The sequence below is a fragment of the Hylobates moloch genome, unplaced genomic scaffold, assembly GCF_009828535.3.
Source record: "Hylobates moloch isolate HMO894 unplaced genomic scaffold, HMol_V3 SCAFFOLD_17, whole genome shotgun sequence".
NCBI lineage: Eukaryota > Metazoa > Chordata > Mammalia > Primates > Hylobatidae > Hylobates > Hylobates moloch.
In genome coordinates this window covers 9505463-9532847 of record NW_026652292.1, presented here as the reverse complement: position 1 = coordinate 9532847, position 27385 = coordinate 9505463, and the positions used below count along the sequence as shown (strand labels likewise).

Here is a 27385-nt window from a genome sequence, read left to right as displayed (position 1 = left end):
ATTTTGAATGTCTGTTACTGTAGGGGTAACAATCTCCTATTCTTGATGTTTAGGGTATTTCCAGCATTTTCCTTAGTGGACACAAATGCACCCTTGTCCAGATATTTCCTCAGAAAAACATCCCACCTCAAGTGGCTTGAGCTTTTGAAACCCCAGTATTATGTGTAAAAATTGTTCTCAGTGAGAAAGACTGGGAGAGCCAGACCTTGAGCTCAGATAGGAAGACTCAGGGCTATAAAGATCCTACTTGTCTTCATACTGTTCTAGAAACGACATGACCAAATTCCTGTGTGAATTCTTGGAGGGGAACGAGACAACACTAATCTAAAGTAGAGCTTATGAGACAACAACCGTCTGATAATTTCTTTTGCTGCTGTTGTTTTCATTGTCATTGACTAAAGCTTTCCAGAGTTAGCTTCTGTTACTAGCAACTAAAACTCAGTTCAGCAAAACAGCATATTAAGAAAAAAAACTCGGCCCAGCGCAGTGGCTCACGCCTGTAATCCCAGCACAAAAAGAAAGGAGAGAAAGAGAGAAAGAAAGAAGGAAGGAAGGAAGGAAGGAAGGAAGGAAGGAAGGAAGGAAGGAAGGAAGAAGGAAGGAAGGAAGGAAGGAAGGAAGGAAGGAAGGAAGGAAGGAAAGAAAAGAAAAGAGAAAAGAAAAGAAAGCTAAATGGGGAAAAAAACATTAATTGCAGAAAAGACATTAATTATGCTGCTTGTGACGAGTGGTTAGGATGATAGCCAAAATGTATAGAGAATTCACAAACCAAGAAGGAAAAGCTGAGCATATTTATTAATTTGTTTAGCCCCTGTTGTTCCGTAGTGAGGGAAACACAGCTCATTACAATAAGACTCATTTGCTTGCCTTAGGTGGCTGAGGGGAAACTGTGCCAGGAGGCGTGGGCTCTGCCTTCTTCAGCGAGTGGGCTGAGTGGTAGCTATAGTTAAAGGGAAACAGACCAATCCTTGAAGTTGGACGCCAGAGAAGAAAATGAGGGTCTGGGGTCAGCCCGGGCTGGAGAGGGGACCTTAAGGCTCGGCTTCACAAAGGCCGGATGCTTTGTTTCTCAATACCACCTTCCTCTCAGTCATCTTCTCAAAAGACAGAGCTGGAAGGTGCTCATGAGCTGAGGTTTGTAACAGGCTCCTCCAGCTCTCCCACTGCCTACGAGACAAGAAGTGAGTGGGGAATGGGACATCTCTTAGTCACTCATTTTTTAAAAAACAGTTTTAAAACACTCATGTTTTTAAAAACCAAAATGATTTGTTTTGGAGTTTTTGCAAATTTCTCTGAGTTGATTCCCACACTCGTGGGGGCAACCTAGAGTGTCCTGAAGTCAATCTGCGGAATCGCTAGGCCAGATTACCTTTCTCATCAGTTTAGGAATATAAAGAAAGGTCTCTGTGTATTTCTGGATCTCCCTATTAAAGAGATTAGTTGCTGTTTGGGCCTCACTCCATTCAATTGACAGCAACTAGATCCCTCCTGTTATAATCTCAATTCATGTAACCATTTCGGAACTTCAGCTTCTTTTAAGGAAGTTTTCTGCCTTTGTGGTTAAATATCTAGAAGTAAATGCATGTGTGCACTTAACTGCCAGTTCTGCCACCTTTTTCATGCTCTGCATGGGATTAGCAATGGTAGGGTATCACTAGAAAATCCATGCCTACTCTAAGGACAAAAGGCCTTGGGTCTTTTGCCAACGGAACCTTTTATTCAACAGAATAAATGTGGTTGGATTTACAAGGCCAGTTGAGGGAGTCCTGTGAGGTGAGAACCTATTAAAAGACCTACTCATTGGCCAGGCGCTGTGGCTCATGCCTGTAATCCCAGCACTTTGGGAGGCTGAGGTGGGGAGATCATGAGGTCAGGAGTTTGAGACCAGCCTGGCTAACATGGTGAAACCCCATCTCTGCTAAAAATACAAAAATTAGCTGGGCGTGGTGGCACATGCCTGTAATCCCAGCTACTCGGGAGGCTGAGGCAGGAGAATTGCTTGAACCCAGGAGGTGGAGGTTGTAGTGACCCGAGATCGTGCCACTGTAGCCCAGCCTGGGCAACAGAGCGAGACTCCATCTCAAAAAAAAAAAAAATAAAAGACCTACTAATCGAGGGCTTCCCTATGACCCACCCTGATGGCCCTCCCCGAAGTGAAGGAGAAACTCCACCCTTTTCCCTATCACTTCCCCATTACATGCCCCTATAATCACTCTTACTGCCCTGCTTTCCAATACGTTTTTGCAAAACTATGTTCCTTTGTAAGCTGACAGTTTGCCAAGAGCAGGAACCAGGTCTCGTTAATTTCTTTCTGAATCCCCAGCATCTAAAAGGATGCCTCACCATCTTGGTTGATGTTCAACAGATGTGTTAAACAAAAGAGAGGGCGATGCCTGCTAGACCCAGCTCTGCTGCATCTTGGAGCCTTCTGAATGTACACAAGGTCAGCACAGAGCAGCTAATCACCAGGAACCTGAGCTTTCTTTAGCCACTTACACTTCAAAGTCTTTGTATCTTCAGGATTTTTTTAAAAACCTCCTGCCATAGGTAGGTAAATATGGGACTCAGGAGGATACTCAGATTCTGTGTCAGCTTCTGAGGATCAATAGCCCTCTGTAAAGCTGGATTCATGCCTTAGCACGTGTAAAACTGCCAGACTGAGACTTCGGGGACACCAAGCAAGGGGACTGGAGCTGATAGAGGCAGCACCTTGTGAACCAGGAGGGATGGGGGCATCGTGCCTGGCTCTCAGCTGGGACCAGTGTGCTTAATGCCAGGTCTACAAGTTGCCACCCCATCCTCTCCCTAACTGAGCATAAATTCAGTCAGCAAAGCAAAGCCTAAATCAGGATTTCAAACTACCATGGTGAATCACACAGTTTGGCTTCCCTTGTCACTCAGCTTGTTCTCCCTTGGGTCAGTTTCAGGTCAAAGTGTGCCCGTGGGGACAAAGCTGAAGGCAGGGAGAATGCAGGCTGGGCAGCGACCGCATGTCGGGAGCCCTAGCCATCAGCATCCCTGACTTTGTCATTCTGATCTCTGGGAACACAGAGAGGGCCCTCCCCTGCAGCCGAACCCTGAGCCCTCCTTCCCTGGGACTCTGGATCCCTCCCAACCCTTCCTGAGGTCCTCCCGTCATGATGTGGCATCTGTTTCTGCATCTACAGCCCACTCAGATCCCCACTCCACAACAGACTTTACGCCCCCACACGCTCCTGCGCTACCCCCACCAGCTCAGCTCACAGCTGAACCTTCTGCCAGACAGATCTGCACAAGCTGCACTTTTGCATCTTCCATTTCTTCATTTGACATATGTAATACAGACAATCGAAAATTACAAAAGTAATCCACGCTTCTTGGGAAAACCCCCCAAACATTATGCTCTACACAGTAAGAAGGCAGTGTCAGCCGGGCATGGTGGCTGTGCCTGTCATCCCAGCTACATGGGAGGCTGAGGCAGGAGGATTGCTTGAACCTGAGAAGTTGAGGCTATAGTGAACTATGATCACAGCACTGCACTCCAACCTCAGCAACAGAGCAAGACCTTGTCTCAAAAAGTAAAATAAAATCAACATTTTTTAAAGAAGGTAATATCTTTCCTTTCCTTTTCTCCTGCTGCTCTTTGAATTGCTGCCATCTGCTCCTGCCCCACCCACCCCCACCAGCCGTGGCTTCCCCAAGGATCCCACAAGGGTTTCTTTCCTATGAAATTCAGTGGGCATTTCCAGCCCTGAGCCATATTTGATGACGACATGCGCCCCATACTTTGCCTGAACAGTGATCATCTCCAGGAAATATAGACACGGTCTCCTGGATTCCCTTCAGCTGTCCGTACTATGGTCATCCAAGCACTGTAAACAGAGCTGGAAAGTGGGGATCCCCATACTCCATACCCCTGGCAGTCCTGAGACCACAGGAAGGGAGAGTAGCCTGGAGTTCTGCTCATAGCCTTGCAGAGGGGCAAGGCTGAGGACTGAATTCTCTAGGACAGAGACTGCTCCCTGTTGTATCCTAAAGCAGCACGTGGCCCTAAGTGCCTGGGAAAATTTCTGATGACTAAGTGAAGGAGGGATGGCTGAGCCAGCCCAGCTCTCCTGTGACCCTAAACCTAAAGCAACCTACTCCACCTAGCTAACCCGGAAGCGACACGCTTAGCAGTGCCAAAGCTCAGCTCAACCCTGGCACAAAGTGTGTGGGAACTAAATCCATGCTCCTAAGACGTGGACTGCAATGGAGCTGGAGCTGATTGTTACTAATTTTCTTCCTTTTCTTTTTTTTTTTTGAGACAGGTTCTTGCTCTATCACCCGGACTGGGATGCAGTGGCAAATCATAACTCACTGCAGCCTCCAACTCCTGGGCTCAAGCAATCCTCCCACCTCAGCCTCCCAAGTAGCTGGGACCACAGGCATGCATCACCATGCCCGGCTAATTTTTTATTTTTTGTAGAGATAGGGTCTCCCTATGCTGTATTGTCCAGGTTGGTTTCGAACTCCTGGGCTCAAGCCATCCTCCTGCCTTGTCCGCCCACAGTGCTGGGATTACAGGTGCAAGCCATTGCACCTGGCCGGTGACTGCTTTTCACTAGCACACTCTTTTTTGCACTTGAGTATGATTGCCTCTGTTTCCATGGCTGTATATGTATATACGGTATAGACTTTCTCCAACAATTCACCGGCACATTTTGGTATTTCATTTCTAGGACCAAAAATACCCCAAGTTTATAATGATAAAAATTCCCGAGTTCTATTCTCTCTCCTAATCTGGAGTTATTCAGTCAACTGGCTTACTGAGCGCGGCAGATGCACACTCCACTTCTCAATATGCACACTTTGTCATGGTTTTCCTCCTCAGAAGCCCCCACCGGTGACTCATGCCCACATTCCCTGTGTCAGCAGCCAGCTCCCGGGCCCCGCAGCAGACCTGCCAGGATGCCTCGGGGCTTGTGGCTTCTGGTCTTTTTGTTGGCATAGACTTCCCCTCCCATCCCTTGCAAATGTTTTCCTCAATAGTATTTACTCAGTATTGATGTATCACTTACACATGTAGTCCAGACATCCACTGCAGGCATTGGGAGGGAGAGAAGAGAATCCCGGTGTCGTCCTGCTTGCAGTTATTCATAATGATGAGATTCCTGTGTGTGCAACCTGTTCACAGGATGTGCAGCTACAGAGCACTCAAACTGAAAGGGCAAGAAGGTGTTGCTGAAGAGGTGGGACGTCACCAAAAAGAACAGGATCTCAATAAAACTCTCAAGTTTAGGTGGTGGAGCAGAAAGTATAGTCTGTTGAGGGGAATAGACCAGACACACACACACATGCCTCAGAGGACAGAGCAGCACAGCCGGTTTTTACTTCATATAAGAATTCTCTCTCTCTCTTTTTTGTTTTCTTTTTTTGTTGTTGTTGTTTTTGAGATGGAATTTTGCTCTTATTGACCAGGCTGGAGTACAGTGGCGTAATCTCAGCTCACTGCAACCTCTGTCTCCCAGGTTCAAGTGATTCTTCTGCCTCAGCCTCTTGAGTAGCTGGGATTACAGGCGCCCGCCACCACGCCCGGTTATTTTTGTATTTTTAGTAGAGACGGGGTTTCACCATGTTGGCCAGGCTGGTCTCGAACTCCTGACCTCAGGTGATCCGCCCACCTCAGCCTCCAAAAGTGCTGAGATTACAGGCGTGAGCCACTGAGCCCAGCCTCTTTCTCTCTCTTACATATGGTTTTTCACTGCACCTCAACTCAATCTCTACTGTCTCTCTCTGAGTTCCAGATTCTGGGGCCCGAATTGCCCTTCCCCAGGTTGTCAGAAGAATGGAACCAAATCTCACCTCTCCCTTAGTTTCAGATGATCCTCCCTTTGAAGAAGGTGTCTGAACTCTATCAGTGTATTTTTTAAGTCTTTTTTTCCTAAGCCCTAATGATATCTTCAACTGAACGCCCTTCCTTTTCCCCACTCCAGCACTCTAGGGACCCTTGCTTTGGGCCTTCTATTGAGGCCGCTTCCTCACTTCCCTCACACTGTCTTCTCCAACACCTGGCAGCTCCTTTCCACTGCTTCTTCCTCTTGCACCTTCCCACCGTCCCCAGCCTCTCGTCCTATCCAGTCCACCCCACACTGATGTGGTTCTCAGACTTCCCAGATATCACTGCACAATCAGAGGGCTGCAGGGGGACCACCGCCCATTACACATACGTTTAATCCCACCCCATGAACTGGGATCACTCTTACCAGTGGAAAATCTGCCTTTATTGGCACAACGTGAAATCACAACAAGTGCCCCCCACCCTCCACCCAGCACACCTGCATGCACACGCACACACACGTACACACGCATATACATACACAAGCTCTCCAGTGAAGATGAGTGTGCCTCTCAGTAAGGATTTCCAGTCATAGGTACAGTTGCTTACTGCTCGTTTATTCCCATGGTCATCTAGGAACATTTGCCACTAAGCAGTAAAAGGCACTGAAGGTAAAGTTAAAATGTTGGTGTAAAAGACACTGAAAATGGAGCTGGCAGAATTCTACAGAGCCAGCATTTTTCTGTGCGTTGGGAAAAGGCTGCCTTGTTTTATTCTAGCTGTGGATATTTCAGGTGGCTTAGGGGGCTTTCCACCTGGCCTCTCTCCTCTGCACCTCCTTTGACCTTGCCCTAGGTCTTGCCCCTAAATCTCTCAACCGTTTTCACTACCCAGATTGCCCCTAAAGGTTTGGGGCCATACCCCTAAACCCCGCAGCTGCTGAGAGGCTGGACCACTGCCCTGGGCTCGGGGCGGTGGCCCCAAGGTGATTCTCCAACGCTTCACTTTCTGGCACCCTTTAGGGGCAATGGCTCAACCCTTTTCATCACCCAGCACCACAACCCTGCTCTTGCGCTTTGTCTCCTTTCCTTTCCTGCCTCAGGTCACTAGGCGGTCTCACGTGAATGCCTCTCTTATCAAACTGTCTCCTGGCCCTACCTTCGGCTTCCAGAAGCCCCACATCACCCTGGCTGCTGAGTCCCGCCCCGCAAAAGTCACACTGCTGATAAAAAAGGCTACTTAAAAATGCGGGTGTTGGCTGGGCATGGTGGCTCACGCCTGTCATCCCAGCACTTTGGGAGGCCGAGGCGGGTGGATCACTTGAGATCAGGAGTTTGAGACCAGCCTGGCCAACATGGCGAAACCCTGTCTCTACTAAAAATACAAAAATTGGCCAGGCGTGGTGGTGCATGCCTGAATGCCTATAATCCCAGCTACTTGGGAGACTGAGGCAGGAGAATTGCTTGAACCCAGGATCTGAGCCAAGATCATGCCACTGCACTCCAGCCTGGGCAACGGAGCAAGACTCTCAAAAAAAAAAAAAAAAAAACAGGTGTGGTCTGCACACAGGAAGTTCCCAGTCACTCAGCAGTTCTTGCACTTGGCCTTGCTTTGTAAACTGTCACCATTTTCTCTCAGTCCCACCTCACTTGGTCTGAGCAGGCAACATCGCTCTCCAGTGGCAGGGGTTGAGGGCCCAAGGCACAAGGCTCGTTCGTCTCTGTGCCCTCCCTCCCCAGGCACCTCATCTTCAGCCCTGGCTGGCCCCCTCACACCCAGAGTTCCCATCAAGCTTAAAGAGGTATAGCCAGAATGGCACCCTGCATAGTGCCTCCTGCGGGTCACACAGGCACCTGGAGACTCCCCCAAGCCTAACACGACACTGCCATCTGCCCAGGAGGCCTCCCTCCGCAACTCCTGCTTCTCATCCCTCCGCCTCCATTCCCACTGCCACCCCAGGTGTCTCCTCTGTAGGCCTCCACATCCACATGGTGATCTATGGCATGGCACCACTCTTGAGTTTAGAGTAGGCACATCTAGGCTCAAAACCCCACTTAGCACCCACCCTGTGACTCAGTCATTCCACTCCTGGGCACGTACCCAGCAGAAATGTGCACATATGGCCAACCAAAGACATGAACGGGAATGTTCACAGAAACTTTATTCACCGTGGCAAGAAAGAAAGAGAGGAAACAAATGTTCCCCAACAGTAGATTGGATAGAGTAGTTGCGGCACATTCATCAGTGTAGCACTGCACAGCAGTGAGAACGGGTGAGCTGCACGCAACAACATAAAGGAATGTCGCCCACTTAGGGTTGACCAAAAGAAACCAAACACAGAAGAGCACATGCTGTATGATTCCGTTGACAGAAGCTTAGAAATCAGGCTAAACTAATGGCTAGTGCTGGAAATCAGGATGGCGTCTACCTTTTGGGAGGAAGAAGGGGTAGTGATTGGGAAGGGGACAAGGGAGGTTTGGGGGGCATTGGGAATGTCCTATCTGTTGTCCCGATGGGTTCACTTTAACATAATTTCATCAATCTATGTACTTAAGATTTTTCTGAATGTTTGCAACCCTTCGATAAGTTAGTTAGTTAGTTTGTTTGTTTGTTTGTTATTTGTAGAGAGTCCTCCTGCCTGGGCCTCCCAAAGTGCTGGGATTATAGGCATGAGCCACCATGCCTGGCCCTTTTTAAAAAACTCAGCTCTTTTTAGCTTGGGTAAGTTATGTATCCCTCTCCAGGAATACCAACGCCTGCCTCATGCAGTGGTAATGGAAGACAGAGAAAAGCAATGCATGGGAAGCATCTAGTGTGGAGCCTGAAACTGGGCAAGCACTCAATTAATATTAGCTATGATCATTAATTAGCACTTAGTAAATGCAGAAGGAAGCTAAACCCACTGCCCCAGCTCTCTCCCTGTCCCAGAAATTCTCTTGATTCCCGTAGCCCCTGTCCTGGAAGAAGCGCCCTGGGAACCACCTCAGTGCTAGTGCCCCACGCCCTGTGGCCTCCCACTGAGAATGGAATTCCTAGCCCTGCTCCCTCCAGGGTGGAAGGAAGGCCCCCTCCCAGTTCCAGGCCTCCTCAGGGAGGGTATTCCAAGCAGCCCATTGGATTTCAGGATCCTCTGTAGTACTACTCACAGTTTAGGCATTTCTTGTTGGCTCTTGAGCTTAACTACGATTCATATCATTGTTTACCCCAAATTCCCCAGGGCCAGATCACTGGTTGGGAATGCCCACCACGGGTGTCCTCTGACTTATTGCTGCACGTTTAACCCAGAGAGTGCCACTGATGATGAAGAATGTGCTCATTAGCTCCCAGCCCACAAGACCAACAATAAACACTGGTCTTCTGGCCGGGCGCTATAGCTCATGCCTGTAATCCCAGCACTTTGGGAGGCCGAGGCAGGCAGATCACCTGAGGTCAGGAGTTTGAGACCAGGCTTGCCAAAATGGTAAAACCCCGTCTCTACTAAAAATACAAAAATTAGCCAGGTGCGGTGGCATGCACCTGTAATCCCAGCTGCTTGGGAAGCTGAGGCAGGATAATCACTTGAACCCAGGAGGCAGAGGTTGCAGTGAGCCGAGATCATATCACTGCACTCCAGCTTTTGGCAGTAAGAGTGAAACTCTGTCTCAAACAAACAAACAAAAACACTGGCCTTTGGATGGGCTTTTTGTGGGGGACATTATAACACCCTAGGCTCAGGAAATGCATCAGCTTCTCTTAACAAGTAGAACAGTCTTTCAGCTACTGTCTAACCCCTTTATGCTTCTATTTTCCTATCTATAAAGATGGGAGTGAGAATAGAGCCTTTCTCATAGTATTTTGGTGAGGATTAAATGAGCTAATTTATGTAAAATTCTTAAAACGGCGACTGGCACGTAAGAAGCATTGCGTAAGCGTTAGGATTGGCATTCCTGCTGTTGCTGGTAGAACACAGCGCATTGCTTCTCTAATTGAACTGTCCGGGGCCTGTGCGGTGGTCCTCCCTGCTCCAAGCAGCCTCCGATCATACTAGAGTCCAGAAGACAAACTGGAGAAACCAAGGGCAGCTTGGCAAGGGTACCAGCCACTTAAGAACTGGGTGCAATTCTGGAAGATTAAAAATGGCAGCAGAGAAAGACGGTGAAGGGCTTAGGCGGAGAGGTCATCAATGTCGTGTCCACACCTCCAATGCCTCAGGTGCCAAAAAGTGAGGTACTGGAGAATCACCTTGGGGCCACCGCCCCGAGCCCAGGGCAGCGGTCCAGCCTCTCAGCAGCTGTGGGGTCCTTTTCCTCCAGCACGTTCCTCCTTCCCGCAGCCACACCTGAGCCCTTCTCCAGTTGTGTAGTAGGACACAGTCACCTCCAATCTGACTGCCTTCTTTCCTTGTGGCCCAGGACAGGAGCATAAAAATAACAAACATGGAAGCGTTTCCAGAACCTTACAGATTTCTATAACCACAGGCCTGGTCTGGAGTTGCCAGCTTCTTCCACTATAACACCTGGAAAATCCATTGACTTCGCCACCTTCTGGAAGGTTTCTCCATCTCCTGCCAGTATCTCCTATGGACAGGTATAATCTTTCCCACCAGAGTGGCTGCTTCCCAGCCCTGAAGTTAGAAAAACCACCTGAAGCAAGGCGGGCTGCTGTGGCTCACACCTGTAATCCCAGCACTTTGAGAGGCCGAGGCGGGTGAATCACCTGAGGTCAGGAGTTCAAGACCAGCCTGACCAACATGGTGAAACTCTGCCTCTACTAAAAATACAAAATTAGGCAGGCGTGGTGACAGATGCCTGTAATCCCAGCTACTTTGGGAGGCTGAGGCAGGAGAATTGCTTGAACCCGGGAGGCGGAGGTTGCAGTGAGCCAAGATTGTGCTGTTGCACTCCAGATTGGGCAACAAGAGTGAAACTCCATCTCAAAAAAAAAAAGAAGAGGAGACAGACACACAGAGAGAAGGCCGTGTGAACGTGTGAAGATAGAGGCAGAGGTTGAGGTGAACGCCAAGAATTGCCAAGAGCCACCAGAGGCTAGAGGAGGCAGGAAGGAGTCTCCCCCACATTGCCCTGCAGATGCCTTGATTTCAAACTTCTAGCTTTTAGGACCGTGAGACCATTCACTTCTGTTGTTGTAAGATACCTGGTTTCTGGGACTTGGTTATGGCAGCTCTAGCAAACCAACACACATGCTAACACATGCTGACATGCGCTAACACATACCGACACACATGCCAACATGCCGACACATGCGCTAACACATGCCGACATGTGCACTAACACATGCCGACATACACGCTAACACATGCTGACACACGCTAACACATGCCGACACACGCTAACACATGCCGACATACGCGCTAACACATGCCAACACACACTAACACATGCCGACACACGCTAACACATGCCAACATACGTGCTAACACATGCCGGCACACACTAACACATGCCGACACATGCGCTAACACATGCCGACACATGCACTAACACATACCGACACACGCACTAACACATGCTGACACACATGCTAACAACACAAATCTGCAGCCTTCTTCGTGTCTGTGTAGCACTGAATGGCATTGTCATGCCATCATTCATTCAAACAATCCAATTGTGATGGGCCCCTGGCTTATTTCCAGTGGTCACGATTGTAAACAAAAGTGCAATGCACAGCCTTGTGTATCTATCTTGGCTCAACTGTCTTTTATATGCTTATAATTATTTCTATAAGTGGAATTATTTATATATTTTTTCCAGCTTTATTGATGCATAATTGGCATACGAAAAAACTGTACCTAATTACTATATACAATTTGGTGAGTTTGGCCATATAAACATCCTCATGTTACCACAGCTGAGGTAATAAACCTACCCATCACCTCCAAAAGTTTTCTTGTATACCTTTGTTGTTCCTGTACTTTTTGTTTGTTTGTTTGTTTTAGAGACTGGGTCTCATTATGTTGCCCAGCTTGGCCTCAACTCCTGGGCTCAAGCAATCCTCTTGCCTTGGCTTCCTGAGTAGCTGGGACTGCAGGTGCAAGCCACCATACCTGGCTCCATATACCTTTGAAAGGCTTTTGAAAACTTAGGCCAAATCACCTACTAAAGAGGCAAATGAGAAAAAAAAAAAGCAATAAAAAAATACAAATAATGATTTATCTGAAAAGTTTCTCAATTTACAGAGCTGACTTTCTAGCTATCTGTATGTTGCTATGCCAGTGGAAGCAATTGTTTAAGAAAAGAAAAGGTTTCGATATCACGTGAGTTCAGAGGCAGCATAGGATGAAACTGGGGAAAGCAGGCTCAGAGTCTAATTATTATTCATTACTAGAAATCACGCTGAGCAGTGGTGAAACTGGGTCAGCAGCAGCATGGTGGGGGAGTTTGGTGGAAAAAAGGGGTCAGGTATCTCCCAGCTGTGGCTCGCATAGGAGCCACGGGGGACGGTGAGCATTTGGACGCAGGAAGGTGGGTTAGATTCAGGAGAAAGTCTTTGATGCAGGCCTCACGTAAGGACCCCACCACTTAAGATGAAGTGCAGAGAACCCAAGAAGATGAACTGGGAGGCTGGAGCAGGTTTGTTCGTTTTGTTTTGTTTTGTTTTGGCCCAGGCTGAAGTACAGTGGCACAATCATAGCTCACTGCAGCCTCCACTTCCTGGGCTCAAGCGATCCTCCCACCTCAGCCTCTCTAGTAGCTGGGACTACAGGCATGCACCACCACACCTGGCTAATTTCTTATTTGTTGTAGAGACAAGGTCTCACTGTGTTGCCTAGGTTGGTCTGGAACTCCTGGCCTCATGGGATCCTCCTGCCTCGACCTCCTGAAGAGCTGGGATGACGCCATGCCCAGCCTGGTGCAGGTATTGAGTAGGAGGTCAAGGTTGCTCGGGGCAGCCTTGCCCTTCTGCGGTACTTTGCTTAGGACTGGCCCTGGCCCATGAGGAGGGAAGGGAATTCCCTTGTGCTTGCTGTTTTCTCCCCTTTTCACTGTTGAAAGATAATTTTAAAAAAAGAAAAAAAATCATGACTCGCTTACAGACACACCAATGAATGCTTATTAAAGATTTTCTTCCATAAATGAAGGAACCAGGCAGGTGTTCCATCTAGTTTAAAGATAATCTGAAGAGCAGATGTGTTTCTAGATCAGGAATATGGAAATGATTGTGCAAATTAAGGCAAAACTGGTTTTCCAAGGCGGCTGGGCAAGAAGTCAATTGAACCTCTTCTGAATAGGACAGAATTTGCATATCTATAAACAAGAATTATTTCTCATTGTTATCAGTTACTGTACTAGGTTGAATAGTGTCCACCAATAACTCATGTCCACCCAGAACCTGTGAATGTGACCTTATTTGGAAATAGGGTCTTTGCAGATGTAATAATGTTAAGTGAGGTCATACTGAAGAAGAGTAGACCATAAGTCTAACATGGCTGATACCTTTATAAGAAGAGGGCAACTCGGACACAGAGACCCAGACACACAGTGGAGAAGGCAAAGTGAAGATGGAGGCAGAAATCAGAATGATGCATCTACAAGCCAAGAAGCACCAAGCATTGACAGCAAGTGCCAGGAACTGGGAAGAGGGTGGGAAGGAACCTCTCCTAGAGCCTTTAGAGAGGGCTTGGCCTTGCTGAGACGTTGGTTGCAGTCTCAGTAAGCTCTGAACAGGAACCTTCAGTTCCAGTAACGTCTGGAACTGTGAAGTGATCAATTTCTGTTGTGCTAAGTTACCCAATTTGTGGTGCTGTGTTACAATAGCCCTAAGCAACTAACACAGCTATCTACAACTTTCTGAGTTATGAAATAGCTCAAGACAATGAAAGACTAAAACCAGATACCCTGGAGTTCTAGCTACTAAGAAAATGCACAGTTTTCCACGGAAGCAAATATATTTCCTGCATCATATTAGAGTTTCCTGCTCCTAGCAACCAAACTTGAAGATGGGCTGGTTTTTCTCTGTACAAGTCTATACAATATTGTCATTCTACAAGTGTGGGACCAAGTGTTTTTGCCAAAACCTTTCGTTTTTACAGAGTTTTGTGTGGAGAGGGTTGAAGATGTCATCAAAATTTTTGACAATATTTACTGTCATGTGTGGATTCATGCAAAAGAGTATGCTACATTTTCAAAAATGTTGTGTAATTATGCCAGAAATTCTTGATTTAAATAATATTTTAGTCAAAATATTTTAAGAAGAATCTTTGTATGTTTATACATTTGTTTTTCCAGCAAAGGAGCATTTTTCAGCGGCACGGAAGATTGGACAGAACAAGACCACACTCTTGGGAATGGACAAGGTGCTGTAGATTCTGTATGAATTAGCTTTTCCCATCCTCAAGATTAAAACGACACTAACAACAACAAAAGCCAACCTTTCATGGCAGTGGAACTTATGTGACAATTTGCATTCTGACAGCTGCCAAAGTTTTCTTTGGAGAGGAATCTGACAGAATGTTTCAGATTGCTGTTTAAGCCAGTCCCATTGTTCCATTGAACAATGATTAGCTGAATTAGCTTAGGACGTGAAACCAAGTTTTGCAAAAGATTGATATAACACCTCTCTTGTCCCTGTTACTTATGATAACAAAGGAAATTGAGTATGGTCATTCGTCTAGGCACAATGACTCGAGATTCTGTTGGAAAATAATTGTGGTTTCTGGGACCTTGGAGATCATCATAAAACCTTTATATATATATATATATATATATATAGAGAGAGAGAGAGAGAGAGAGAGAGAGAGAGAGAGAGAGAGAGAGAGAGAGAGAGAGAGAGAGAGAGAGAGAGAGAGAGAGAGAGTCTCTCTGTCACCCAGGCTGGAACGCAGTGGCTTGATCTCAGATCCCTGCAACCTTCACCTCCTGGTTCAAGCAATTCTCATGCCTCAGTCTCCCAAGTAGCTGGGACTACAGGCACACGCCACCGATCCTGGCTAGTTTTTTTTTTTTTTTTTTTTTGTATTTTAGTAGACACGGGGTTTCACTGTGTTGCCCAGACTGATCTCAAACCCCTGAGCTCAGATAATCCACCTGCGTCAGCCTCCCCAAATGCTAGGATTACAGGCGTGAGCCACCACACCCAGTCTCTTATGATATTTTTAACACTGCATGAAATTTCTTCTAAGCAAGTTTGCTAAATAACAACAACAAAAAAATTCTTAATGGGGTTTTGCCATGCTAGTGCTCCAGATGAACTGGGGTTTGCTGATACTGAGTGAAAATCAAAGGAAAAACACTCATTTCTGGTGTGTGCTCTGTCATGCACCATCGGTGGTACCTTTCAAAACTCTGTCCAGAAATTGATAAGAAAACTTCAACTAAACATGATCAATGAAATGAAAAGCTGTGTGTCAACCCCCAGATGTTTTGCTTTGCTCTGGGTGAAGATCTGAATGCCAATCAGAAAGTGCTGCTCCACTGGGCACTGGAGTGTGTTGGTTGTCAAAGGAAAATAAGCATTTTTACCTGCTGGTTGAGACTGGTATCCTATGTTTGGAATACTAGAGAAAAGAAACTCCTTAAAAGATCTTCCAGCAAAGCTTATCATATTAGACAACTATGTTCGAAAGTTTGAATATGAACTTTCCCTTATTAAAACATTTAGAGCTCAAATCAAGTCACAGATGTCAGGAATCATTACTAAAATTGTCTGTTTATTTGTTTCAACATAAAACTTTCAAACACAATGTTCTTAAAATAATTTCACAGAAAAATAAACTTTTACCTAGTGCATGCTTAGGCTGAATTGGGGGACTATTTTCTAGATACCATGGCTGAAAAATCCTATTTCAGAGCTTATCAAGAAATCCTCTTTCCTCCTAATATTCTATCTGTACCAGGAAACACCACCAAGAATTTCTTTTTTTTTTTTTTTTCTTTTTTTTTTTTTGAGACCAAGTCTCATTCTGTCGCCCAGGCTAGAGTGCAGTGGCGCAGTCTCGGCTCACTGCAAGCTCCACCTCCCGGGTTCAAGTGATTCTCCTGACTCAGCCTCCCAGGTAGCTGGGATTACAGGCGTGCATCACCATGCCTGGCTAATTTTTGTATTTTTAGTAGAGACAAGGTTTCACCATGTTGGCCAGGCTGGTCTTGAACCCCTGACCTCAGGTAATCCACCCGCCTTGGCCTCCCAAAGTGCTAAGATTACAGGCATGAGCCACTGTACCCAGCTTGGCTTTGACATTTACAAGTCTATAAAGGGAATGGGTCTCTAGATAAAACTGTCTCTACAAAAGGAATAGAAAAAGGACAGACGGGCTTCCTAGATTACATAACTGAGTCATTGCATCAACCTGCCCGGAAATCTGCCCACCTCTGGACTTCTATAATGGGAAGCAATGAATCTCTTTTGTCATCTAAGACAGTTTAAGTTGGTTTGTAATTACTTGCCACATAAAGAATCTTTGCTAAATCTGAATTTGGTGCCAGGAGGTAAGTGTTGCAAATCATAAACACTAACAAGCTAAATTGCCCAGAGAACAGTGAGGATACCTCTAGCCCAGTTTTGAAATGAGGAATTCTTATTACATGTTTGCAAAATGGTTAATTAAATTGTCTTCAATTATATCTTAGGAAATAGGTCATTTATCTATTATGATAGTTTTAGGGGATGTGTTAGGAAATGTTCTAGAATGTGTTGGCTAATTCTTGTGATCTTCTGTAAGGTTTTAGAAGAAAAAATAAACAGCTTGGGTCAAAGGTAGCCTAAGTAGAATGGGAGCTGATAATCCCTGTTAATCACAAAAATGTCTTAACTGATACAAGCACTTTGGAGAATTGCTAGGTAAAATATCCCTCCTTAAAACAAGAGAGAAAGCATTCTTATCATTTTTCTATTTTTACCCATCTATATTTGATTTTTCCTTCCTATGGACTTTGAAAACAAAAGTGCGTTAGGCTAGATGTTGAAAGGGTCATGATGAGCTCCGTTCTCCCTCTTCTTCAGAAGATGCCAAATGCAAGACTCCAAGCTTACTCATATATAAACTGACAAATTTTTTAAATGTATCTTTAAAGATGGCTGAGTGCGGTGGCTTCACGCCTGTAAATTCCAGCACTTTGGGAGGCTGAGGTAGGAGAATCGCTTGAGCCCAGGGGTTTGAGACCAGTCTAGACAACCCAGGGAAATGCCCTCTCTACAAAAAACAAAAATAAATAAAACATTAGCCGATTATGGTGGGGCACACCTGTAGTCCCAGCTACTTGGGAGGCTGTGGCCATGATCGTGCCACTGCTCTCCAGCCTGGGCAACAGAGCAAGACCCTGTCTCAAAAAATAAGTAAGTAAGTAAATAAATAAAATAAAAAATTTGAAAGATAAAAATAATATTTTCTTCTATTCCTCTCATTGTATTGGTTTAGTTTTGGTCACGATGTTGTTTTGAAATTTCAAGTAACGTTAAAAGAAAGCATATGCTTTGTATATTTTCTCAAAATGGAGATAGATTTGAAGTTTGAGAATATTCTGCCAGAGAATCTGGAAGCAGAGAAATGAAAGCTGCTTCAATACATTGTCAAAGGGAGTCCAACCAAAAATGATTGAAAGATCATAGAACAGTAATGTTTGACAGAGGAAATGAAGAGGAATTTGATTTACAAAAAAAAATTACTTTAACTTTTATAGAACTTGTCTATTTTGAAAGGCATGAGTAATTGAACTGATTTCCACTTATATCCGCCTTCCTGCCAAAGTTCTCAAAGCTTGTTTTTTCTAATGATGATAATGCATGTTCCTTGCCTCTCAGCAGCTCCAGGGAGCTCAAAGCATTTTGCAGATATTATCTCATTAGTCCTGACTCCATCCCCAGGTACTTTGTAGACATTATCCTGTGTTTTAAAAATGATTGCAGCTCAAAATGGAAAATGACACCAAATCTCCTGCAGCTCTCTCTTTTTTAAACACTGTATGTAAATAACTAAACGCAAGTATTAGTCTAGATTCTTGGTTGCAGACAACAGAGCTCTCACTGCAGCTAGTTTAAGCAAGAAAGAGATTAAAAAGATGCTGAATAGCTCACCAAATTTCCTGGAGAGAGGGAGAGTCTGGTTCACAGGCTGTCCATCCCAAAGCTCATTGCTGCAGGGTTAAAAAAAAAGATGCTCTTCAAAAAAAATAGTTTTAGATTTACAGATATATTGAGCATATAGTTCAGAGTTCCCATATGCCATGCCCCTATCATTAATATCTAACATTAGTATAGTAATTTTGTTATAATTAACGAACCAATACTGATGTATTATTAGGAACTGAAGTCCCTAGATTATTCGGATTTCCTTCATTTTTACCTAATACCATTTTCTGTTCCAGGATCCCATCCAGGATCTCACATGACATCTAGTCATCATGTGTCTTTAGACCCCTGTTGGCTGTGACAGTTTCTGACTCGGGGTTTTGGATGATCTTGGTGGTTTTCAGGAGGACTGATCAGGGGTATTGTAGGATGCTCCTCTGTCAGAATTTGCCTGATTTTTTTTCTCACGGTGAGATGAAGGCTGTGAGTGTTAGGGGGGAAGACCACAGAGGCAAAGCTCCACGTGTATTGCATCACAGCAAGGGCACACCTCATCAACCCGACTAACGCTTGACCTTGACCATGTGACAGGCGGTGATGGTCAGGTCTTCTCGTGGCAGTGTTGCTCTTTGCCCTCCCCGTTCCTATGCTGTGCTCTTTGGAGGAAAGTCACTATGCATCGCAGGGGTTCACTTCGTCTACTTCCAGAGTCTCCGGTTGGAGGAATGTAAAAGATAATTGCCTTAATCCTTAGCAGGGCCTTCAGGGTCCTCCTGGCATCCCTCCAACCTGCTGGCTTCTTGGCTAAATTCTTTCTGTGCTTCTCCTGACGGAAGGTTGGCATCGTGTCTCCATCATTCATGCGTCCTCCAGGGGACCCCACATGGTACCCTGCACACAGTACCCTTAACAAAGCTCTAAAAACTAACAAAGCTCTAAAAACTTTGAATAGAACTGGATTTCATCAATAGTTAATACAAATCTTTCATAGGCTGCTGGTAGGTGAGTGAGGGTGAGGGCCACCGGGGCAGAGAGGGACGTAGCTGGTTGAACACTCCAACCAGAGCAGTGGACAGGCCCTAGGGTTCTCATCTGGACCCTGTACCATCTGCATTTTAAAAACCTACTTGGGGCCAGGTGTGGTGGCTCACATCTGTAATTCTAGCACTTTGGGAGGCAGAGGTGGCAGGATCATTTGAGGCCAGGCCTTTCAGACTAGCCTGGGCAACATAGCAAGACCCCATCTTTATTATTTAAAGAAGAAAAAAAGAAAAAGAAAATAAAAACTTACTTGGCAGAAGACTGACTAACTTAACTGAGAGTTTTTCTTTCCTTTTTTTTTTTTTTTTTTTTTGAGATGGACTGTTGCTCTGTCGCCCAAGGTGGAGTGCAGTGGCATAATCTCAGCTCACTGCAACCTCTGCCTCCTGAGTTCAAGCGATTTGCCTGCCTCAGCCTCTTGAGTAGCTGGGATTATAGGCGCATACCACCATGCCTGGCTAATTTTTTTTTTTTTTTTTTTGTATTTTTTTAGTAGAGATGGGGTTTCACCATGTTGGTCAGGCTGGTCTTGAACTCCTGATCTCAAGTGATCCACCTGCCTCAGCCTCCCAAAGTGCTGAGATCATAGATGTGAGCCACTATGCCTGGCCTGGATTTTTCCTTTCCCCGCCCCCCCGCCCAAGGGACAGAGACTCTCCTAAGACTCGAAAGTTAGAGGGTGGAGTTTCCTGTCATAGGAGTAATAAATTAGGAGGTGACAGAACTTCCTAATGCCCAAGACCCTGACATGTGGTTCGGGCAGGCCTTGGCAACCCTGAACTGGGTATCCCGTGGGTGCAAAGCATCGTGGAATGAACTAGAGGAGGTCTGTGCCACAGGTCAGGTGTCCCGTGTCTGCTGGTATGGACTGAATATTTGTTTCCCCGCCAATTCTTGTGTTGAAGCCCTAACCCCCAGTATGACGGTATTAGGAGATGGGGCTTTGGGGAGGTGATTAGCTTTAAATGAGGCCATGACAAAACGAGTGCCCTCGTAAGAAGAGACTCCAGAGCGCGCTCTCTCTCTTTCTCCATCATATGAGGACAGGGCAAGAGGGCAGTCACCTACAAGGCAGGAAGACATCCCTCATCAGGAACAGAATCAGCCAGAACCTCAATCCTGGACTTCTAGAAATAAATTCCTGTTGTGTAAGCCACCAGTCTGTGGTATTTTGCCATAGCAGCCCAGCTGACCAAGACAGCCGTTTTCTCTCTGGTCCTCCGCCGCGCTGGCTTAGCGCTTTCTCTAGCTCACTGAATCTTCCCACTCACGCAACTCTGACGAGCCTTGGATCTCTCACGGCTCCCGTTTGACCTGCTGACCATGTTGCAGCTTTAACGTTTGCTCCAACCCAATCAGTTATCAAAACCAGGAAGACGACCAGCCCAGTCCTTCCCTTCCTGTTCCACCCTCTGCGTGTCGGTGTGTTTCTCAGGCAGCCACATGAGTTTCTCTGGGGTTGGGAGCCCATCCACTCTTGACCAACTCAGCTGAAGCCAAGCAGGGGCCAGCAGGGCCTGGGAGTGGGGCACGCTCTTTGAGGTAGGGCTGTGGGCATTTCCAGCAGCCAGGTCTCCAGGTCAACCCAAAGACATGGGACTAGGCTTGCCTGATTTGCCGCTGAAACGCGCCCAGCAAGGTTTCCAAATCACCTGGGGAAGTGGGGCTGGGGGACTCAGCCGGCACAGTGGACCATGATCCAGCCTCACCTGCAAATGCCTCAACTCCAGCCGCATCTCCACTAGATTTTCCCTGCGGAAAGGGTAAACACAGTTGGACCTGTTTCACAAGAATACATACTATAAAACCAGCCTAAGCTAATTGCTGGATGTATCCTACTCCAGTCTGGATGTTATCAGTCTAACTTTCAAATGACTTGTTTTACATGTTTGGATGTGTTACAGGGGAAGGGGAGAACGGAGTAATCCTACAGCAAATGTTTACAGTGACTCCTTGGAGGTAGCACAACATAAGAAATCATGAGGAAGAACATTAATTAGCCTGCCATGCCATGGAGGTGTGGGTTGGGTTGCTCCCTGCATCTGCGCTTCTGCCGCAGCGATCAGTCATCCCTTTCCCTGCCAGAGCCCCACGCATGTGGGAGGCGTGGGGAGGTTCTATTTGTTCCTTTTCCACCTTGCACAGCATGTTCTTCTAGCAAGGAATTTATTCCCAGCTTAGAATCAGCATTTCATAGCGGGCGTGGCATGGAGTCGGCACCCACCGCCCACTCTCGCTCCATGCTGCTCCCCCTAGGTGGCTGCCTGTAGACAGCACACCAAGCCAAGGATCAAAGGCTGCCGAGAGGACATCAAGCCTAGGCTCGGAGGCTGCAGAGAGGACGCCAAGCCCAGCCTCAGAGGCTGCAGAGAGGATGCCAAGCCCAGGCTCAGAGGCTGCAGAGAGGATGCCAAGCCCAGCCTCAGAAGCCCAGAAAAGTGTCAGGAAGAAGACTGGTTCTTCCAGGTGGAGGTGGGGACAGCCAGAGATCCTGACCCCTGACCAAGGCACCAGGAGCCCCCAGAACACTCACAATCCATTCAGAAGTGTGGGTTCCTGCCCACTGTGTGTTCACACACCCATACTGACACACACACTCTCACACCCACACACCCTCACAGTCACTCACACACACGCTCAGCCTCGCTCATGCATGCACACACTCTGACACACTCACATCCAGTCTCTCTCACACTGTCTCCTACATGCACAACGCAACAGGGCACCGAGAGGGTCCCCAAGAGGGTCCCCAAGAGCCTCCCTCCAGGGCTTTCCTGTGCAGGACTGCAGGTGACCACCAAGTCCAGTTCGCTCCTACATCCTTATGGCCGCCTGGACTTCTAGGGTCTGGGCTTTTGCCCCGAAACTCTTCCACCTCCTGGAAGCATCACTCAGGTCACTGGATGACGGAGAGTAATGGGAAAGGCCAGGACTTGGGGATGGATGTGGTCCACACTCCAGCTCTCCTGAGTCACAGCACCCCACCTCACCATGAGTTTCCGGCCCACGTCTGGGTTTGTGCGGTGGGCAGAGAGACAAAGGGGGTGCCCAGGATGTGGGCATCCTCACCGTGAGGCAGCATCGTGGAGCTGGAGAAGGGGTGACTTCCTCCCCACAGACTGCGGCAGCCCTCTCTCTGCCCACTGGCTTCGGGGCCTCTGGCACTGCACGGGCTCCCCCGGGACAGTCTGGGCTGTGCCGTCTTTAAAGGGATGGACCTGGATTCCCTCTGTAACCAGCTTCTCTCCCCAGAGCCTTTGAGGGTGGCAGGAATGGTGGCCTGGGGTGCCTTGTGGGGCATGGAAGAGGCAAGGAGGGACTTTCATTAGCCTGAACAGAGAACTTCCCTGCCGGGACAGTTGTCTAAGAGCCGCAGCAAATGACGAATGCCAGTGTCCTTCTGTGGGTGCCCCTTGGGGAGCCGTCCGCACAGGGGGGCCCAGAGCAATGCCTGGCTCCGAGGGCCTCACCAGGATTTAATGAGTTAATGTGAGAAAGGCTTATCAGGACCTGTCACAGAGTGAGTGTGGGTTTACATAAGCATTTGCTTTAAAAGGAAAGGAGAGAAGCCACAGCAGAGGGGGACATGCAGGCTTTGGGGTTCCAGTGGAGCATAACACTCGAACTCTTCAGTGAGCAGCAGCGGGAGAGAGACCACAGCCCCTCCAGACATGCCAGTGTCATGGATGTGGCTGACGGGCTCTTCTGGAAGGCAGGGGAGCCTGCTCGGTGACAAGAACAGTTGTCAGGTTGAAGAGGAGAAGCCATGAGATGCTTCACGAATTTTGCTGAGTGCAATCTTTTCTAAATTTGGAAATGGACTTCCTCTGTGGGTTCTGTTTTTTTATTTTAACAATATCAGTCCCTGGGAGGTTCTATGAAACACATTTCAGGAAGTTGAAATGAATGCAAAATTATTTAAGATCGTCACCTAGGTATGACAGATCGTCAAACATGGCAATTCTCCCAGTTGAAAACGAGATAAGCTAAGAAGTATATTTTCAAATGTTATGGCTGGGTTTGCTTCCATTAAAGTCTGGAAGGTAAAATTATAATAAAGTCTGGTTTGAGAACAAATAACATATTTAAACCTAAAAAAAAAAAACAAAAATAACAACAACAGAAAAAAAAACAAAACATGAGAGAAGAGACAGGGTCACTGAAAAGGCCACACCCTCCAGCTCCAGGGACCCAGTACCGCCATGACAGGGGCCAATTTCCGTGGTCTTGTGTCTGTCAAAGAGGCCAGGCCGAAGGATGTTACAGAGAACAGACCTGTGGCTGTCAGGGACTGGGCCAGAGGCAGGGGACCGTGCAAAAGAACATCATTTGGAAGGGATTTTGGGAGGTGATGGATCTGTTCTCTATCTTGAATATAACAATGATCACATGATTGTATGTATTAGTCAAAAATCGTAGACCAGTATATCATGTAAATTACACAATATTATACACTATATTATACTACATAGATTATACTATCTCATTTTATAAAATAAATAATACTATGTATATACACCAGTAAATTATACTATATAATTCTGTTCCAAATTATACCATAGAATTATATAATACTATCAATTATATTATGCTACCTAAAGAAATATAAATAAAAATTGTATTTCAATAAACTGACTTTAAAAGAAGACATTAGGCTGGGTGCGGTGGCTCATGCCTGTAATCCGGGCACTTTCGGAGACCAAGGCAGACGTATCACTTGAGGTCAGGAGTTTGAAACCAGCCTGGCCAACATGGTGAAATTCTGTCTCTACTAAAATACTAAAAGCACAAAAAATTAGGCCAGGTATGGTGGCAGGAGCCTGTAATCCCAGCTACTTGGGAGGCTGAGGCAGGAAAATGGCTTGAACCCAGGAGGCGGAGGTTGCTGTGAGCCAAGAGAGCACCACTGCTCTCCAGCCTGGCAACAGAGCAAGAATCCATCTCAATTAAAAAAAAAAAAAGACATTAGGGATGGGTGAGGTCACTCGTGCCTGTAATTCCAGCACTTTGGAAAGCCAAGTAGAAGGATCACTTGAGCCCAGGAGTTTGAGACTAGCCTGGGCAACATAGGGAGGAGACCTTGTGTCTACAAAAAATAAAAAATTAGCCGGGTGTGGTGGCGCATGCCTGTAGTCCCAGCTAGTCGGGAGGCTGAAGTGGGAGAATCGCTTGAGCCCGAGAGGTCAAGGCTGCAGTGAGTTATGATTGCACCACTGCACTCCAGCCTGGGTGACAGAGCAAGACCCTGTCTCAAAAAAAAAAGAAAAAAAAAAAAAAAAGACATTTGGAGGGTGGGTTGTCACAGGCGGCACCTTTTCTGAGAGCCAAACATCTTGCCCTGCTTCCCACTACCCTTCCACCCCACTCACGAGGGCTGGATTAGGGCTGGATTTGCCGCTAGAAAGCCTGACACCCTTTGCTTCCTGAGAAGGGACGTCAAGGGACAAGGATGCCCCATAAACATCTCCCTGTGCCATGTCCAGGCTGGGCCATCCCTGATTTTGTCACCTCCTGCCCTCCCACGCAGGTCTGTGTCCTGAGAGGCCAGGAGCAGCCTCAAGTCTCCAGAGGACAAGGGGCAGGGCCCTAAGCTGACGCTCCCACCACACCAGGGTCCCCCTGCCCGGGTTCCCTGTACCTAATTATGTGGGGACACATAGTAATATGAATGGCAGGAGCTGCGGGCCACCCTGTGACTCCGCTGTCACCATTCTGCCTTGGGTGCCTCCTGCCCCGAGGGCTTTGCATCCTTCCTTTTCACAGCTACACAGCAGATGTTATGTCCCCAAACAAACATCCTGGAATTCCTCTCCGAGAACACGAAGGCCTCGTCACAGGGAACGAGCTGTTGAGGGAGGAACGTTTGGCTTATGAATGAAATGGCTTGTGATGGGCAGAAAAAATACTTCGAGTGAATTTCAAACAAAAACAAAAACCACTTTGTGTATTTTCCGCCAGCAGAGAGGAAGTGGAATGGGTTCACTCAAGGCTTCCGGATTCTACGTAACCTGCTCACTACGGAGCTGAGACAACCAGATACTTTCTCTTATGGGTGTGTGTGGGCACGTGCGTGCACATATGTGCCTGTGTGTGCACGTGTGGGTCCACACAGCTGCTTTCCAAAGTCACTGAGCTTACTCCCTGGCTCCCTGATGAGAAAGATGGGAAAATGAGTAAAATGACATTTCGCAGCCATCTTCAACATTCTGGCTTTTTCAGCACCGAGTGCCCCCTCTGTAGCACAAGAAAGCTGTGCTGCTCTTCCCACCCAGGCCTTGCTAACCCTGGCTTCAAGAGGCGCAGATGTCTGTGTGTGTGGCCCTGGCAGGTATTATGGTGACTTCCACAGCATCCTTGGAAGGCCCCCACCCAAAATGGTTTCCCCCAGGGCTCACTGATTCCAATAAGAGAGACTCATTCCCTGGGGTTCTTCTCCTAGAAAGCTTTTCTTCCACCCCCCGCCCCCCTGCCCGGCCCCCAACACCCTTCTCTTTCTTTTTTTTTTTTTTTCCTTGACAGAGTCTCACTCTTGCTAGACTGGAGTGCAGTGGCATGATCTCAGCTCACTGCAACCTCGCCTCCCAGGTTCAAGCAATTCTCCTGCCTCAGCCTCCCGAGTAGCTGGGACTACAGGCACTCGCCACCACGCCCAGCTAATTTTTGTATTTTTTGTAGAGACGGGTTTCACCATGTTGGCCAGGAGGGTCTCATCTCTTGACCTCGTGATCCGCCCGCCGGCCCTCGCAAAGTGCTGGGATTACAGGGGTGAGCCACCGCGCCGGGCCTTTTTCTTTTCTTTTTAAACGGGATCTCGCTGTGTCACCTAGGCCGGAGTGAAGTGGGGCCATCTTAGCTCACTGCAGCCTCGAGCTCCTGGCCTCAAATGATCCTCCCTCCTCGGCCTCCCAAAGCACTGGGACCACAGGCACCACAACCTCATGGGCTACCATGCTTTTCTGAAATGCACAGGCTGTTGGCAGGGCTGTGGTGGGCACACGGCCTGTGGGGCCACTCACCCACCTCCACGCCCCCTCCACCTCGGCCCCGGCGCAAGAGGCCCTAGGACCCTCCCACCGTTCCCACCCAGAACTGTGGGAGGGTCCTCTCCTCCCAGCTCTTCCTCCAGGACAGGACACTCCTCTCCCTGCTGCAGGCCTCTCTCCTCCCGGAGGGTCCGAGGAGGCAGGTGGAGAGGGGAAGAGACGGATCCTGGCGGGGAAAGGGCAAGGCAGAGACAGATCCCCCGGACCTCACCATTTTGTGTGTAGGATGAGTTTCTAAAATGGCTTAGAAATTTAAAAACCAAACAGAGCCCAAAGCCTCCCTGCTTTTTATAGAACATCAGTCCCTGCTTCCAAATTAGCAACCCTTAATCTCCTGCCGCTCTAGTTCTGCGGGGCCCTAAGCTGCTGGGTGAGGACTCAGCCCTGCATTAGCCAGCTGGGTGGAGACTCCAGCAGAGGAGGGGAGGGGACCCGGGAGGGACGTGGGGGCGGGGAGGGGACTAAGGGCGGCAGTTCGGGGGAGAGGACCCAGGGTGCTCGGGGTGGCGTTGAGTGGAGGTGGCTTCGAGTGGAGGTGGCTTCAAGGAGGACCCCAGGACAGGGAGGGCAGGAAGGGACCGAAGGTAAAGAGTTGGGGGCCTGTGGGGGGGGACCCTAGGGGGCTTCCTGGCCTGGGCCCAGTGTGTTCATATCCTGGGGCCCCCATAACCAAACAGTACAAATTGGGTAGCTTAAAAACAGAAATGTGTTTTTCTCACCGTTCTGGGGGCCAGAAATCCAAACTCCAGGTGTCAGCAACACTAGTTCCTTCTGGAGGCTCTGAGGGAGGGCCTCTTCCAGCCTCTCTGCCCACTGCTGGTGGCCAGGCCAGCCTTGGCGCTCCTGGCTGTGGCCGCACAGCTCCTGTCTCTGCCGCCACTGCCACAGGGCCTTCTCCCCTGTCAAAGTGCCCCTTCTCATAAGGACGCCAGTCATAAGGATGAGGATCCCCCTGCTCCAGAATGGTCTCATTTTAACTAACCCCATCTGCAAAGACCCTATTTCCAAATAAGGCCACATTCTGAGATATGAATGGACATGAGTTTTGGGGGGACATTATTCAACCCAGCACATCCAGGGTCAGGACCACCCACAGGCCCAGACAGAAAGCCCGGCTGATTCCCTCTCACTGTATCCAAGAGGCAGGTTGTGCCAAGAAAAAGCCTCCCCTTTAGATTGGAAGGAGTGAAGGTGTCATGAAAGCTGAGCCACCTAATGGGTGGTGATGGGGACAGGCCCTTCAGCAGCCTCTCTCCACCCCAGGCAGTCCTCCCTGACTCTCTGTGATGACCAGGCCTTTCCCCAAGCCCCTGGGGGCTTCATTCCCTTGGCCCTATCCCAAGAGTTAGAGCGCCCACCTTCAGAACTCCTCCCTCCTTTAAATGACATTAAATGATTATATCACATGTGCTCCTTGTGCAAAACTAGGACAAATTGCCAACTTACACATACGGTCTATGATCCCACCACTCTCAGCATTTTAGTGAACCTCTTTTTAGCC

The 27385-nt window shown here is 47.7% G+C and overlaps 1 long non-coding RNA gene across 1 annotated transcript; it reads right to left on the bottom strand.

The window, feature by feature from the left end:
• Positions 1-904: 904 nt before the first annotated feature.
• Positions 905-17843, bottom strand: LOC131381701 (uncharacterized). The gene is made up of 3 exons (XR_009210588.1): positions 17807-17843; positions 5040-5180; positions 905-1167 (listed from the first exon to the last, which is right to left on the bottom strand). It is a non-coding gene; the product is annotated as an uncharacterized LOC131381701 (long non-coding RNA).
• Positions 17844-27385: the final 9542 nt, after the last annotated feature.